We start from the raw sequence: 16,501 nt of genomic DNA on the forward strand, positions 1-16,501 counted from the left end.
CCTGCAACACATTGCTGCACAGGCATACAGAAATGAACCCCTGCAGCCATGCCTATCGTCCCACAATACAATCGACTGAACCTGCATAGCTGCGCATGTGCAACATGCAAAAAAAAGAAAAAAGAAAAAGGGACCTCACTGCAATGGCAGGGCAATAATGAATATGTTGCTGTGGATTGGTCACAATCACTGGAACGGGGTAGAAAATGTGCTTGAGGAATTTTTATCCTGTGGGGTGCTCACAGAATCTGCCCACAACCTGGTGGATGACCTGCACAGAATGGCACGCAGATACTTCCTGGCAGTGGATGGCGCAGAACTTACAGTGAATGGGTGGGAGGGAAATAAAGGGTCTCCTGCCTAACCATTTGGGCAGGAGTGTTTCCAACCCGGACTTGTGCAAAAGGATTGTTGGTTTAATGCTTTTCAAAAAATCCTGGGTGGAGGGAAATAAAACAGGGCAAACTCATTTTGAGGATAGGACCTGTGTGAAGCCCACTCCCCCCCAAAAAAACACGTTTGTATTGTGCCCTACACCTGTTACATTTGCACTATGTGGAATCCATCTTTAATTTTGACAATTATTTGGTATTCTTAAAGAAAAGATTATTCTTGGTGATTTTTTAAATAACCTAGATGCTCCCCATGTGTAGAAACAAATGATATCACTCTAAGTTAGTGATTATCAACCTGGGGGTCACGACCCCTTTGGGGGTCGAACGACCCTTTCGCAGGGGTCGCCTAAGACTCTCTGCATCAGTGTTCTCCATCTGTAAAATGGATAAATGTTAGGGTTGGGGGTCACCACAACATGAGGAACTGTATTAAAGGGTCGCGGCATTAGGAAGGTTGAGAACCACTCCTCTAAGTAATATTTGAAAAGCCTGAAAGTTAACAAAAAAGAAAATGCAAAAGAAGACTCTGCTAGGAAGCATGCAAAATTTGAAACGTTTCAAAATTTATAGTTTTAGAAATTGCCTTGCTTAACTTCCAAAAGGGTAAATATTTTCCTGAATACAGAGGTGTTGATTAAAACTGGACAAAGTTCAGAAGGGTCATGGTTTTAAACCATCTAGTTCAGGGGTCCCCAATCTTTCTGAGTCCACGGGCTCATTCGCAATTTTGACATGGCACAGTTGGTGCAGCAACAAAATGGCTACCACAAAATGGCCACTGCAGGAGGTGGAGTCACAAAATGATTGCCACAGCTTAACTTCAATAAAATGGTGTAGATCCTTGAACTGTGGTGGCAACTGCTACCAAAGCAACATTTTTAAAGATGTGTACAGGCAACCAAATCTCCAACAGTCAATTAGAAATCTTGTTGGGCAAAAGCCCAACATAGTCTGGCTTTATCAGATCTTAGAAACTAAGCAAGGTCAACCATGGTTAGTATTTGAATGGGGATCACTAAGGAAGTTCAAGGTCCCTATGGCAAATCACCTGTGAATGTCTCTTGCATTGAAAATCCTACAGGGGAGCCATAAGTCATCTGTGACATGATGGCAAAAATGTTGCAGGTACTGCAGGGACTTTATTGCATTTTATTTTATTTAGGAGCAGCAGTGGCGTAGGAGGTTAAGAGCTCGTGTATCTAATCTGGAGGAACTGGGTTTGATTCCCTGCTCTGCCGCTTGAGCTGTGGAGGCTTATCTGGAGAATTCAGATTAGCCTGTACACTCCCACATGCCAGCTGTGTGACCTTGAGCTAGTCACAGCTTCTCGGAGCTCTCTCAGCCCCACCTACCTCACAGGGTGTTTGTTGTGAGGGAGCAAGGGCTAGGAGATTGTAAGCCCCTTTGAGTCTCCTGCAGGAGAGAAAGTGGGGATATAAATCCAAACTCTTCTTCTTCTTCTTAGTTACAGCAGTGGGGTTTCATTGTCTGTGGATGGTTTCTTTACATATTTGTGTAGATTTATGTATAGTATTGAGCCATGGAAAAAGGAAGATACAAATATTTACCGTAAATGAAATCTAAAAATTGGCACGTATAGTTTGGCTCTAGGGAATCCACTCAGAGCAAACATGAAATTAAATGAAAGGGAAATTGATTTTTCTTTCCTTTGGGTAGCAGGGGGAAGTTTTTGTTAGGAGGCAGATTAATGGAAGTGATCAGATCAGGCCTAATCCCTGTCTTGCACTCACTTTTAGGTCTTGAACCACAAATAACTGTCTCTCCTGGCAAGCTATTTCTATCACTGAGTATCTCTGGGAAACTTATAAGCAGGGCAAGAAGCAAACAACAATAAACTGTTGTTTACTACAGGATTTGGTATTCAACATATCCTACCTCTGAACCTGGAGGTTCCATTTAGTTATCTGAGCTGATAGGAGTTTTCATTGATGTTGCTGAGGGAGAACATGTAGAAGGAGTTTTGAATGATTGGTGAAAAGTAAAGGCATGGTAAAAAAACGTTTGGCAGAATGAGTGGTATCTGAAGCAACCCTAATTCTTAAAGTCACCAGCCACCCCTGGAAGTGTCCAAAAGCAGACATTATCTTAACCAAGATGGGCTGTTGTGGAATGATCAGAAACAGTGACGCATATTCAAATTCGTACAAAGGACAACCAGGATTTAAAGATAGTAAAGAAAACACTGAATGCATTATTGTCAGGGGTTTCCTAATGATTCCTGTAGCAAACCCACAAAGAGTGCTCAACATAACCATGCCTTTAAATATTTATGAAAGGAATTCCCAGTAATCAGGAATTCTGTGTGTGTGTGTATTGGTGTTTAGACACAGACACAGATCTTCTTTACTTCATAGGTTTTCCTGCAGGAAATGCCACACTTCTGGTAGTTGTTTTTGACACATAAAGGCTTTTTGTGCATTTGATGATACGAATCAGGTTTATGACAGGAGTTAGCATCAGTGTATTTATGTGCTACCAGTGGAATCCTAAGTAGAGTTATGTCCTTGTTAGTCTGTTGACTCTTAGGATGGCACTGTATATTAGAAAGTATCCAGAGTTTTCAGCAAATGTGCCTAATATATGCGCATAGTACAAGAGAATGAGGAAGGCGTGTCACTTAAACTAACAGCTGAAGTACACTTTATGATTTTCATGTGTCCTCCCAGAGGTCACACAATCAGACACATATTTGTAAATCCTGAGCTGGGAACTTAATTCCAAGCAGACTCAGAGCACACAGGGAGTGAGAGAGGATGCTGAAGTCCTGTGCTGCTTCCACAACCTGAAATGGCTTCAGGAAACTGCTATTTGCCGCTTTGTAGCCATTTATGTCCAGCCCAGCAGGATACATGTTTCCCCAATGGGGTAAATAGCTTCCCCAGGGCTGTTTCAGGTCAGGAAAGTGGCACTGGGGAGAAGGTTAAAATCTCTCCCTACACACTGCAGTCCTGATCCAAGTTGTCTTATCAGTACCTTGGAATTACATTTTTGCAACATGCATCTGATTGCACAGACATGAAGATGTGAGGAAGTCATGCCATGTAATTAGGCCTTAAGAAGCAACAGAGGGACAGAATCACTACCCAAAAAAAATCCCTCCATTCATTGTATATTTTTTTGAACATAGAAATGCACAAGAACAGCTTACAATTAAAAATAAAAGTTAACTTCATCATTATAAGTTATTTTTAGTATTTAAACTGTAGGCAATGCCATAAAGGGTATTACACATAAACCAATATTTTAGGGCTGTTATCATTGCATGGGCTAGACAGCTGCTGCAGCTAGGAAATGTTTCCTCTGGCAGTCCTTGGTCATTATCTCAGAAGTGTGGAATGCAAATGTATAGACTGTACTGTAACACTAACTTGCAGCCACTGGACACAACACCCAGCTTAAATGAAGTACAAGTTAGGGACTTATTTGCCTATTAGGTAAAAATCTTTGAAAGAAAATACTGCATTTGCCGAGTATTACTCTGAAACTACAGCAACACCTTGATAAGTCAGCACAAAATAAAAATAATAGCAGCTATGAATTGCAGTGTGGAAGAAGGAGAAATTCAAAGTGCAACAGGCACAAAGAATCCAAAAGCAACAGCAGCGTCATGCCTTTTTTTAGTCATAACCAAAATGTCCTAAGTCAAGGTTTTGAATTACCTGGAACACCTTTCAGACTTAATGTTTAGTAAGAAGGTAAAGCAGAGAGAAAAAATAACAACAGGCATAATGGAAAAACCTTATACTCTATAGTTTGTAATTGTGGAATAATCACCCCATAATAGTCCCCTTAGAATAGCAAAGAACATCATTCTAAAATTGAATGCATTTATAAAGAATACTGTATGGTTTCAGTTCTGATCAAGATGTACAGGTTGAAGGGTCACTTGGTCTTCCCAAGACCCAACATGAAATATATTAGTGGTGTAGGAATAATAAAGAACGGCATCAGCAAAGGTGAAAACAAGGCATAACAAAAGATGCACAGAAAATCTTCAAATATGTAAGCAGTATATATTTATGCCAAAATGCTTCCTCAGGGGATCAAATCCTGCTATCCACAACAGCTCAAAAAGCTTCTCAAACTGCATATTTACATAGTTGAAGGATAGTAAGCAAGACTATTGTCTCCTGTACACTATATGAAATGATCTTTGTGGTCCTAGCAATGCTGTAGGGGCTGCCTGGCTCAAACCCAGACCGCTTCAATGATGTTAACGGATGTAGGCTTGTCACACAGCATGGGCTACTTGGCTGAGCATGCTTCTTTCTACCAGTGGCTCTCCAGGGCTGTGTCTCCCTGGGAACCTGCCCAGTAAATTAAAAGGTCAGCCATCCCTGTTCAAAAACATTATAAAACAGGATATCTGCTAATGATGAGCAAAGTAAGTAAATAACTCATATTTCTGAAGCCTCACAACATCCTAACTTGTCTTTTGATTACTGATTTTTACAAGTCATGAAACTAAGTATTTGAGGGTATGAATGTACACAAGCTAATAATGAGATGACTTAAACCTCAGTTCATAGCTTTTAAAGTCTAAGCATGTCAACAACAAAGTGATTTAAAACAGAAAAACTGAACTACAAAGAAAAAAACTGCAGAATTTTTGTTTGGGGGCTGATTCATGTAGGATGTGAGAATCTGGGGACTCTGCATCAAAATATACTACTGAACTGCCACATTTCCCAAGCCTTTCCCAATACTTCCTCTTATTAAAATGCCATTCAAATCCCATCTTTCTCCATAGTGGGGACTAAGTCCTCCACCAAGTCTCTCTCACTATTAGGATCTGAATGGTTTAGTTCATTGTAAAGTCTTCTAAGGGAGGGAATTTTAGTTAACCCCTGTCCCTTTAAGACATTTCCCAGTAGGCAGTCTTCCTTCTTTACCCAGCAATCCCCTGTTTTAGCTCTTGTTTTTCTGCTTCATGGATGACATCCCACCACCATTAGAAATAATACATTTTCAGCAGCTGTATGTGGAATAAATGCAACTGAAGAGACAAGGAAATGAGGGGGGGGGGGATACAGGTGTGCAGAATGACTTAACAGAAAATGTTTCCAAGACACAAAGTTTGACCACTGGGAAAATCAGTGGTAATCTGTGCATGCAGAAAAGGTCAAGATCTCTTAAGTTCAACATTTAATAACAGAAGAAAAATTCTTATCACACACCCTAATGGAGCTCAACTATCTTCCAAAATGATTTTTGGCTGACTTGCTTCCTGGATTCCAGAATATGACCCTGAGGTATTAATGAATGGTATATTTCAAATACATTTATCTACAGAATGCTTTTGCTGCCAGTGAGAGGTAACAATATGGTTATGGTAAAATAATCAACTCCCTCTGGAAAAATCATGAATAATGTGGCGCTGGAGAGCTGAAGCACGGATGAGTTGTTCATGATGGTCACAATCCCTCACTGTGCACTGAAGGCTGGAAAATACAGCCAGCTCCTTTGAGCTGTAATGCGGCACAGAATGTACTTGTCACATTAGCTGTCAAGCATGGTAGATGGGACGCCAAGTCAAAGCAAGCCAGCAGTGAAGTCAGTTAAGAGTGAAAAATGGAACTCAGAAGAAAAACTGAATCTCATATATTTACATGAAGTGGTGATTTCCTTTCCACTTTTGGAAGCACGAGTTTATCTAAAGGAAGCATTTCAGTAAGTCTGCCCTTAAAAGAACAGATTTGCAATGAGATAAATACATGACTTCATTTTCTAGACAACCCAAAAAAGGTTTTCCAAAGCAGGTGTGAAGCTGAGGACAAGCTTGATAAATCTGCACCACCTTCTGAAGTGCCTAGTCCTGACTGACACAATGGAACTGACAGTGACGTGGAGATCAGAAGCACCAGTGGCTCTGGACTTTTAGTTCTCTGGGCTAAAAGAAGCAGAAACTATACTCTTAAGAACAGTCTCCCTCTGTATATAATCCAACAAGGGAACTTGTTACTGATTTCCAGAGATCTTGCAGGACATCATACACCTGAGGAGGAATTGCTTTGCAAACCAAAACCTGGCTGCATATCCCCCCCTCCCCCCGGCATACATCTGAGCTAGGTCTAAACACTGAAATGTACTGCATTCTATCAGCCATTCAGAGAAGATCAGGCATTCATGGAAGCAGGAGCATGCCCAGTGGGCCTGCCCCTAGACAGTGAAAAATTCAAACGCATGCATGGAGCCCCAAATACTGTACATGCATATGTGGAACACGTTCAATGTGCAGCATTTCTGATACCATTAGAACATGTAATTTCATGGAGACTGTTATCTGTACATCAAGTTGTCTGGGGCCCAATCCAGCCCCCCTCTATGTATAATGAGTTGTACACACACTCAACAGCTGAACAGAGTTTATGATTCCTTTGGTTTTAGACCTCATTGTGGATAAGTGACGTTTTTGCATATGAAGAAAAATTCTTAGAGCTGCCAGAAGGTCCTTTGATCAAACATATGCTCAGAATTTTGTGCTGCATAGTTAATTCCCAGGCTAGTTTCAGATTCAGCTGCAGTGCAGGGGAGTGGAGAGGATCAAATCTTTCCCTCCCTGCCTGTTTTCTCAACTTGAAACTGCCTCAGAAACTGTTACTTTGTATTGTCGAAGATTTTCACAGCTGGAATCAGCTGGCTGCTGTGGGTTTATTTACATGTACTAATTTACTAATTAGTACATTTACTAATTTACATAATTTACATGTAATCATTTACATGTACTAATGGTGATATTCAAGTTTCCCCAACAGAACAAGCCAAACAACTCCCTGGGGCCCTTCAAGTCAGGAAAAAATGGCAGAGGGGGAAAGTTTAAGTCTCTCCCTGCCCTCTGCAGACCTATCTGAATTTGGCCTCTGCACACCTAGAAACAAGTTTCCAAACATGGAGCTCCAAGAACACATCAGATCAAAATAAGGACTCAGTGATGAGTGAATAGACTCTAAGTCCATCTTTTTGCCCCACCACAGAATTGCTAAAAATCTCGATTATTTTCCAGACTCAGCAACTCCCTTCCCTGGAAGGTTGTGTTGCTTCCTCTCTTTTATTATTCATGCGCCAAGCCAAATCTGCTTTACTTAGATGAGCCTTTGGGAAATAATAGAAGTTGATTTTACTTTGGTGTTGCTTTAGATTATTTGGGAGATGTTATTAGATTTTATGTGATTTTATATTATCTGTTTTTAATTATTCCTGATCTGCCTCAAACTCTATGGTTAAAAAAACTTTTAACAAAAAAATAACAGCTTTGGCAAACAAACTGTAGAACATATGATGGGCAGAAAAGCAGTAGAAAGACACACTGGCAAGCAAAGCAGAAGTCAACTTTTTTATTGTACGAACTGAGTGTTTAAGTATGTCAATTTAGAAACAAATCAGTATTATTTTTGTCAATAGCATAGGACAGCCAGAACAGGCTCTTGGTCGGGCTCTAAATTACACATTTGGAAGTTTTGGTTCAGTGTGCTCTGGCTGCCCCAGTCTATAGGGTCTGTTATTAAAACAGACACAATGATGTTTTTCTAAGGTTCCTACCCCAATCTTACCTTTAAGGCAGACATGCAATATTTATAGCCCACTTTGACAGAGATACAGGAGAAGCAAGGCTAACATCCTGAGCAACCAATTTGTTTTTATTTCAGTAAAAATGGGGTCATCTTCAGTCCTCTAATATTTCAAAGCCTTTCTTTGCATTACTTTTTTGCATGCTATGTGATAATGAAAGAGATTACTGATTTTATTGGAAAAAGGAGAACAAAATCCTGTCAAGCAGTCCATCTCCTGAGCCATTTCCAGGCTTTTAGAAAATGTCAGCATTCTGACATGCAAGCAATACCAGCTCAAAAGTCCCTTCCACCTGGACCACTGTCAGGAGTTCTTAAGTACATGGTGATGCACCAAACGCAAGCACTGGGCAAAAGTGTTACAAATGTTAATGGTTCATTTAATGAACAGCAAAGCAGTTTATGATCCCAGATTTGGAGAGGCACAAGACTTAGGTGGATTCCGCATGGGCCAAAAACAGCTGTGTGAAAACGGTGTGAAAATGGTGTAAAAGAGTTTAAAATGGTATAAAAGGGTTTACACCGTTTTCACTCCACTGTTTTTGGCCCATGCGGAATCCACCTTAGATCATTAGCTATCTGAATTAGTCCTATACATCTCCAACTACCTGAATTGTTTTGCTACCTGCTATCCTTTCATCAGAAAATGAAATAGTTTAAGTTTGGAATATGGTTTGTCGCATCCTACAAAAATTCCCATTCAAACATCTTCTCTATTCTGCTTTCTGTCATGATGGGACAGTAGTAGAAATTTCATTTGGAAGCACTTCAGAAGTTTCAAGAACTGGTTGGAATCTGTTCTGAGGCAAGCACAGAATTTCCTACTGTACCAAGCAAATATTCTGTGTGGTTTTATCATTGACTCCCTCAGAGAGATTTTATCATTGACCCCCTCAGAGAGACATGGGGAAAAGGGTTGTGATTCAGTGATAGAGCAAGAAGTTCCCAGGTTCAAGCCCCAACATCTCCAGTTAAAACAGTGGTTCTCAACGTTCCTAACGCCACAACCCTTTAATACAGTTCCTCATGTTGTGGTGACCCCCAACCCTAACATTTATCCATTTTACAGATAAAGAACACTGATGCAGAGTCTTAGGCGACCCCTGTGAAAGGGTCATTCAATCCCCAAAGGGGTCCCGACCTCCTGGTTGAGAACCACTGAGTTAAAAGGACTGTGTGGACTGTACCATGAAATATCTCTACCTGAGATCTTGGAAAGCCCTGCCAATCTGAGAGGACAATATTGACCTTGATGGACTAAAGGTTTGATTCAGTATATGGCAGTTTCATCCGTGTTCATTTGACTAAAGAAAAATTCTTTGAAGAACCATTTCCTTCCATATGTCCCTGTGTGCCAACAAAAGTATTCAGGCAGCCATCTGTCCAACTACTTTGGATGATCTGTCTGGCCTCGACCAGAGTCTGGGCCTTCTCCCTCCTGGTTTATGGAATGAAGAGCAGAGGGGAAGACCCTCCTTGGAGATCTTAGGGAGATCAAGTTTGCCAGTTTGCCAGGGCATTTGAGGAGGTGCGAATGGCAGGTATCTTTTAGGGGGGGGGGAGAGTTCTGGGGTCTGCTATTTTATTCTAATTTTAAATGGAATTATAAGCTGCCTTGAACCATTAAGAAAAGACTAGATATAAAGGTTTTAATAGATAAAATAAATAAAAACCTGGAACCCCTATGCAAGGTCATGGAGGCAGTGGTGTAGCGCCAAGGGGAAAGGGGTGTGTGCAACACACCAGGGGTGTGCCCCTATGGGGGTGTGGTGTAGCAAATGGAGACGTGGTGGGGTGCGGGGCGTGGGCGTGCCCTGGACGCAGTTCCCCCTCACTACGTCCCTGCATGGAGGGTAAGGAGCACTATGAAAGAAATATGCATAAAGTGATTTTTAAGATAATGGCTCACTTAAACCTATTCCAAAGACATGCACTGAATCGGCAGCACTAGCAAAAACCTGCAGTGGCTATCTATTTCTTGCAGACTCAGATTAAAGCCTTAAATCACAAAAACACTGTGTTCCTCATCCTGTATATCCTTTATTCCACGTTCCTTCAGTCAGTTAGCTTTGTGATTCTTCTTCCTGGCAGGCATATTTTCATGAAAAGCAGATGAACCAATGGTGTGTAGTGGTCAGTATCAGACTAGGATCTGGGAGATCCAGATGCAAATCCCCATTCTGCCATGGCAGCTTGCTTGGTGACCTTAGGCTAGTCACACTTACTCAGCATAATGTGTCTCACAGGGTTGTTGTCATGACAAATGGAGAAGTAGAGTATGAAGTGAGTTGCTTGAGAAAGTTGAGTAAGTTGGGGGAAAAGACAGGGTATAAAGAGGGAAATTAATAAACAATGCATTTGTATTCTCAAAATCTCCCAGAGGACTTGGAATACATCATTAGCCACAGTTTCAGTGGCAATGCTCTCACTGTAGACTCTGTACGTTCCTTTCTCCACCATTCACCAGCTCAGAAAATCACTTTTTCTTGCAGTGTCCCCCTCTGTATTGTGTGAACCTTCTAAAATAGCGATCCAGTGTTGTCTGTTTAATGTTTTGTAGAGTTTTAAATGTTTTTACATACATTTGCTTTGAGAGATTTTTTTATGTCTTATGTTTATATGTCATTTTGAGCCCCAACCAATGTTTTCAAAGACTAGTGAAATGGTTAAATATACAAATACTAATTCTCATTAGTTACTACCATGCAACCTGACAAGATTGCTATTCACTAAAAATGTGAACAAAGCAAATTAGTACAGACTTCATCCATGAGCCAGCCATAGTACATAGCAATTTTTTCCAAAAAAGGAAAAGAGGCTTTTAGCTCCAATACACATAACTATAGTAAACCTATGCTGAAATTAATGTCCAAAAAAATGTCTGTTGGAAACACATTCTAATATACACACAGGAGTCATGTGTTTAATAGGCCTCTCTGGTTTCACAGATTCTGGACCAGCAAGAAATCACTGAGTTTCTAATTATAAACTTACTATTAATAGACCTCTTAGGAGAATGAAAGAATTTTAATCAAACACAAGAAGTTTGCTAGGAGATTGAAGAGTACTTTACAAAAAGGATTGTAAGTACATTCATATTGTCCAGTCAGAGCAATCTCAGCCTTAACATATCCACATACAAGGGAAGCAGCAAGAACAAGGAACATCTCTTCCTTGAAACAAACTAACATTTTACTCAGTGTGTATACCTTAACATGTTAAAATAGTCACATGTCTATTTCTCCATGCATGTGACACCACTGCAAGTTCTCACCATGTCTAAAATGCTTCAGAATAGAGACATGTGCATTTTACACACATCTGCCATATTAATGATCTTTGCTTAGGAAAAACTCTTGTGTGGACTGGCTTTCAGGGAAGCTCTATATCCACAAAGCTTTACCATTCTACACCCGTGTTTATTGGCCCATGTGGAACGGGTCTATGTCCATCATTTTCTCCTGAACTGTTGACATCTAGGAACAAGCCAAGATTTATAGTCAGTACCTGCAATACAGGGTTCAACTTGAGCCAGGCCTGCTGTAGAACAAGTCCAAAAGGCAACAGGTGACCTAGGCTGTGCCCATTGTCTCTTCCTACCCTAGCACTCTTTGGTGACAAACTGAGGTTAAAAGTTATAACATTTCTTGAGATGAAGTAACACTTCATTGTTATGTTACCTTTTTTTAAAAAAGTAAATATATGCCTTGGCTTCTTGATCTACTCTACATCAGTCATTTTCCTCAAAATTAATTCAATTGTGATTTTTTGAGATTGATCATAATGTAACAGTTCGAAGGGACCACATTAATAGTTGTTGACCTGTACAATTCAGGAACTTCTCAGCTGATATGCTATCCATAACTAATTAAAGAATAAAAATGTTGCCCAATGACATGCAGTATAACTGGTCTAGACACTCTAAGGCACTTGGGAAAAAAACACTCTGGTGTCAGGGGCACTCACAACCTTTAGGCCCATCGCTGGGTTTTTTACAATGCTAAAAAAGAAAAAGAAAAAGAAAAAATTGAATAGCATGCCATTAAGGCTACTTATGGGCTGCTGTCTTCATGAGAAATTAACTTTAAAAAACACTCAAAAATATGTTCAAGAACTTGCCAGATTTTGCTTGTGCTTCCTGCTCTAATCTGATCACTCTTTTACCGGCAGCCACCCACAACCACCTCTTCTCTGCTTTCCCCAGCCTTCCTTCTGCTGCTTTCCCAGCATTGCTTCCACCAGCTAGCCCAAGCAGAGCTCCCACAGCACTGGCAACACAGTTGGGCTTGGCTCGCTTCCTATTGGTGGCAGTCCAGGAGGAGGAGGTGGGTGCAGCCTGTGCCTGTTTCCACCACCCAGATACAGGTTGCCACCCATTGATTCCAAGCTGAACCCCTGTGGCACTTGCAGTGCCACGGAACCTCAGTTTGTCACCAGAGAGTGCTAGGGTAGGAAGAGACAATGGGCACAGCCTAGGTCACCTGTTGCCTTCTGGACTTGTTCTACAGCAGGCCTGGCTCAAGTTGAACCCTGTACTGCAGGTACTGACTATAAAACTTGGCTTGTTCCTAGATGTCAACAGTGCAGGAGAAAATGATGCACATAAACCCGTTCTGCATGGGCCAATAAAGACGGGTGTAAAATGGTAAAAACCCATTTTCGGGGGGACTTTACATAGATTCCATCCCTAAAACAAGTCTGCCCCATGTTCTTTTCCCCAAACTGGAGTTTTTGAGAATCGCACCATTAGCAAGTCTTTTCAAAAATCCTGGGTTGCAGCCGCTCATGAGCGAATGGCCAGGCAGGAGGTGCTATATCTGCCTCTGTTTTCCTTTTTAAAAGGTGCAGATAGTCGTATTGTGAGACAGCATGGCTGTGGGAATTCATTTATGCATGCCTGCGTAGCTGTGCATCAGTAGGAAGTAAATTTTAAGAAGAGATGTGTCTCCATGCAAAGGCGCAACAGCAATCGGGATTGTTTCCGTGGGCTCCACTCGCTGCCTGTACAGATGCATGTGCACGAAAACAGGAAAATGAGTTACTTTATCCCAACTGCAACCCATTATATGTTTGCAGTGCAGAAGGAGCCATAGTGTAGATCCATTGCTGACTCTCATGCTGTTGACAGCCTAAATCAAGTGGATTCAGTTTGTTTCCTCACAAAGTGTCTGCTGTGGAGAGAGGAAGGGAAAGGAGCTTGTAAGCCACCTTTGAATCTCCTTAGAGGAGAGTAAGGTGGGGTATAAACCCAAACTTTTTCTTCTTCCTCTTCTTCTTAATGATGAGGGATCCAAGATGGGTCCAAATCAAGCCCACTTGCCACTTCTCCCAAACTTCCCCTCAACTGCAAATCACTGAAGGGGCCCTATTGAGCTAAATTTTCTAATCACTACTCTAAATCAGTATCTAGCACTGATGAGCTTATGCACAAGAAGCAGAAGGATAAATGGCAAATTATTTAGTACCTTTCAAGTCAGGAATGGTATTATTCACTGTATCCCTGCACATGCGGAAATCTGACTAAATTAATATGCAGCTGGACAAATAACATGGGCTGCATGGACACAAGAACTAAATCTACCGTAAGTCAATCCGAATTTCATTCAACTCCACCTCTATGATGCTGGATAAAAGAGTAATAAGTTGGTTCCAAAATGCTAAGGCTGACAAGAGACCTAAGACTTGATTGGCTGGAAACACGCCACTTTTTATGGAACAATACTTATCAAGCAGATGTCAGCAATTAATTTAGTGACATAAGGACATACATGAAAGGGGCCTGGAACATGAAGCACAACACATTGCACACTGTTTAGACTATGTTATGCCAGACCAAATCAAAGAAAAGAACTGTGTCCTGGAGAGAAACACATCTTACCATGCCATGCCTCTGAAGATGCCAGCCATAGATGTGGGTGAAATGTTAAGAGAAAAAACTACCAGACCACGGCCACATAGCCTGGAAAACCCAGAACAGCCAACATAGCCATTTACTGTGCTATGCAAATATATATTTCTGACCAAAGGATTAAAATTAAGGATGTGACCAATGCTTAACCATGACATTAAGATCCTTAAAATTAGTGCAAGCTAGCAAGTTTTGGAGGAAGAGGAGGGCTTGCATTGAAGAGTGCCAAAGTAATCAGATTGTTGCAATGACAGTACTAATAATGTTTATTTTCTAAAACATACAGAACAAAAGACCCCTACACAAGCAAAGCTAAAAGCCTGATTACAGGTAAAGTGAGCCATTAAGTCACAACCAGTTTATGATGACCCTCTCATCTGGGGTTTCAAGGCAAGAAATGAGCAGAGGTGGTTAGCTACTGCCTTCCTCTGTGTAGCAATCCAGGCCTTCCTTGTTGATCTCCCATTCAAGTACTAACCAAGGCGGACGACACTTATCTTCTGAGGTCTGGTAAGATCAGTACAGGTTGAGGTATCTAGACAATTGTTTCCATGGGATCCACTCACTGCAATTAAGGTTTTTTCCCCTGATGCAATCTTGCATATATTGCAAGGTCGACATTAATGTGAAGATTAATTTCCATATGTTGATGCAATCATGTCCAGAATATAGGCAACTATATAATATACACTTTACAAAAAGAATCATCTATCAACTAAACAAAGTGCTACAAAATCAGTTCGTGATTTCAGTGTTGCAATCTTTGCCACACCGCAAACTTTTGCAACACAAGAATTATTAAAAGTATTTCATTGATGCAGATGTTTCTGTAAGATACCATTAACAAGGTAATGTTAATGTCTTTCAGTCTTAAAATGTTTCAGTCTTAAAACTGAAATCAATCCTTTCAGTTTCCTTAAGAGAAGTACAATACACACTACCCTTGTGGGATGCTTATTCCTAGTGCATTATTTGGCTGTCTTTGTCAACCCCACTTGAATCACTTTGTTGTGAACAGTAATGTTCTTAAGCTCACCATACAATCAGGTATCAGAACCTGTACAAAAAAAGAGAGAAAATCACTTTTCTGCATCTCACTGCTTCTCACTTTCCCCCCATTTTATTTCAGAGCCAAGGACTGCTGCCTTCATGTCTTTGCATGGGCTTCCTAATATTAGAAACAGGATGCTGGACTAGATGAGCTTTTGGTGTGATTTAGCAGTGTGATTCTTCTATTCTTAATGTTCTCATTCTTATGTTCTTGTCCTTACAATAACCAAGTTTGGTAACTGATGACTGTCCAGTTAGATTCATAATTAGTCAGACATAAATCTGGCTAAATATTTAAAATTTATCACTTTAACAATCACAGGGGGAGGGGAGCAAATAGAGAAGCCCACCCTGCTCAGCCCTAATATTGCACAGCTGGTATGCAAGACTATCCCATCCCATATATTTTAGGAGTCACATGCAGGTACCTTTTTTTCAAGGAGGCATTGTATTCACAATGGCCTATTTCTATTTTCTACTAAACCAAAAAAAATGTTATTCTTACCACAACAATTTTTCAAAATACAAGCTCTAACAAGACATAACACAGCTCTCAAAGTGTCACTTACACAGCATGAAAAGGAATAGCTTTAGAGAGTCTCAAATTCCTAATGACTAACATGCAAGAGAAACCATGGGTTCATGGCACATTTGATTAACTCCATGATTCTTTCATTTGATCTTGCACTCTGAACACTAAATAACATATTTTATTTAGGAGAGGAGGATAAGCTTTAAATGTGCTAATTTAGCAATTATTTAAGCAAATAAATCTGCAGCCCCTACTACTGCCATTCCAGCAGGACTGAGACTGCCAAGAAAAGCATCCTTTTCATCATTTGAAAACACAGAAATTCTGGACCACTCTGACAGCCACTATATCAGATCATTTAGAGAAGCCATTGAAATCTACATGCCCATGGGCAATTTCAACAGAAAGGAAGAAACTATGAAAATAAACAAAATTTAGCTACCAATACTTAAAAACACTAATCAAGACAATGGTTAATGAACACCACCCGGGCTCAGGATATCTCTATGCAGGAAGCAATAAAATGGATTACAAAAGATCCAACATGAGATGGATTGGGGTGATGTGTGGTTTCCGGGCTGTATGGCCGTGTTCTAGCAGCATTCTCTCCTGACGTTTCGCCTGCATCTGTGGCTGGCATCTTCAGAGGAACTGATAGTAGGAAAGCAAGTGGAGATCCTCTGAAGATGCCAGCCACAGATGCAGGCGAAACGTCAGGAGAGAATGCTGCTAGAACACGGCCATACAGCCCGGAAACCACACAGCACCCCAGCGATTCCGGACATGAAAGCCTTCGAGAATACAATGAGATGGATTGCTTCTATAAAGGAAGCCAGGGCTCCCAGTTTGCAAGACCTGAGCAGGGCTGTTAACAATAGCACTTTTTGAAGGATATTGATTCATAGGGATGCCATGACTAGGAAGTAATTTGACAACTCTTAACACACATACAAAGTCATATTTAACTGCTGAGGGAAGTAATCAGGATTGTTAAAGATAGAAGCTACTCTTCTATCTTTACACAGAC

At 40.7% G+C, this 16,501-nt stretch overlaps 1 protein-coding gene across 6 annotated transcripts in view; it reads right to left on the reverse strand.

Annotated features, from left to right (window-relative positions):
- DENND2B (DENN domain containing 2B) overlaps window positions 1–16,501 on the reverse strand; it is a 170,568-nt gene that overhangs the window by 53,026 nt on the left and 101,041 nt on the right. The window lies entirely within an intron of this gene.

The sequence above is a fragment of the Sphaerodactylus townsendi genome, linkage group LG02, assembly GCF_021028975.2.
Source record: "Sphaerodactylus townsendi isolate TG3544 linkage group LG02, MPM_Stown_v2.3, whole genome shotgun sequence".
Taxonomy (NCBI): Eukaryota; Metazoa; Chordata; class Lepidosauria; order Squamata; family Sphaerodactylidae; genus Sphaerodactylus; species Sphaerodactylus townsendi.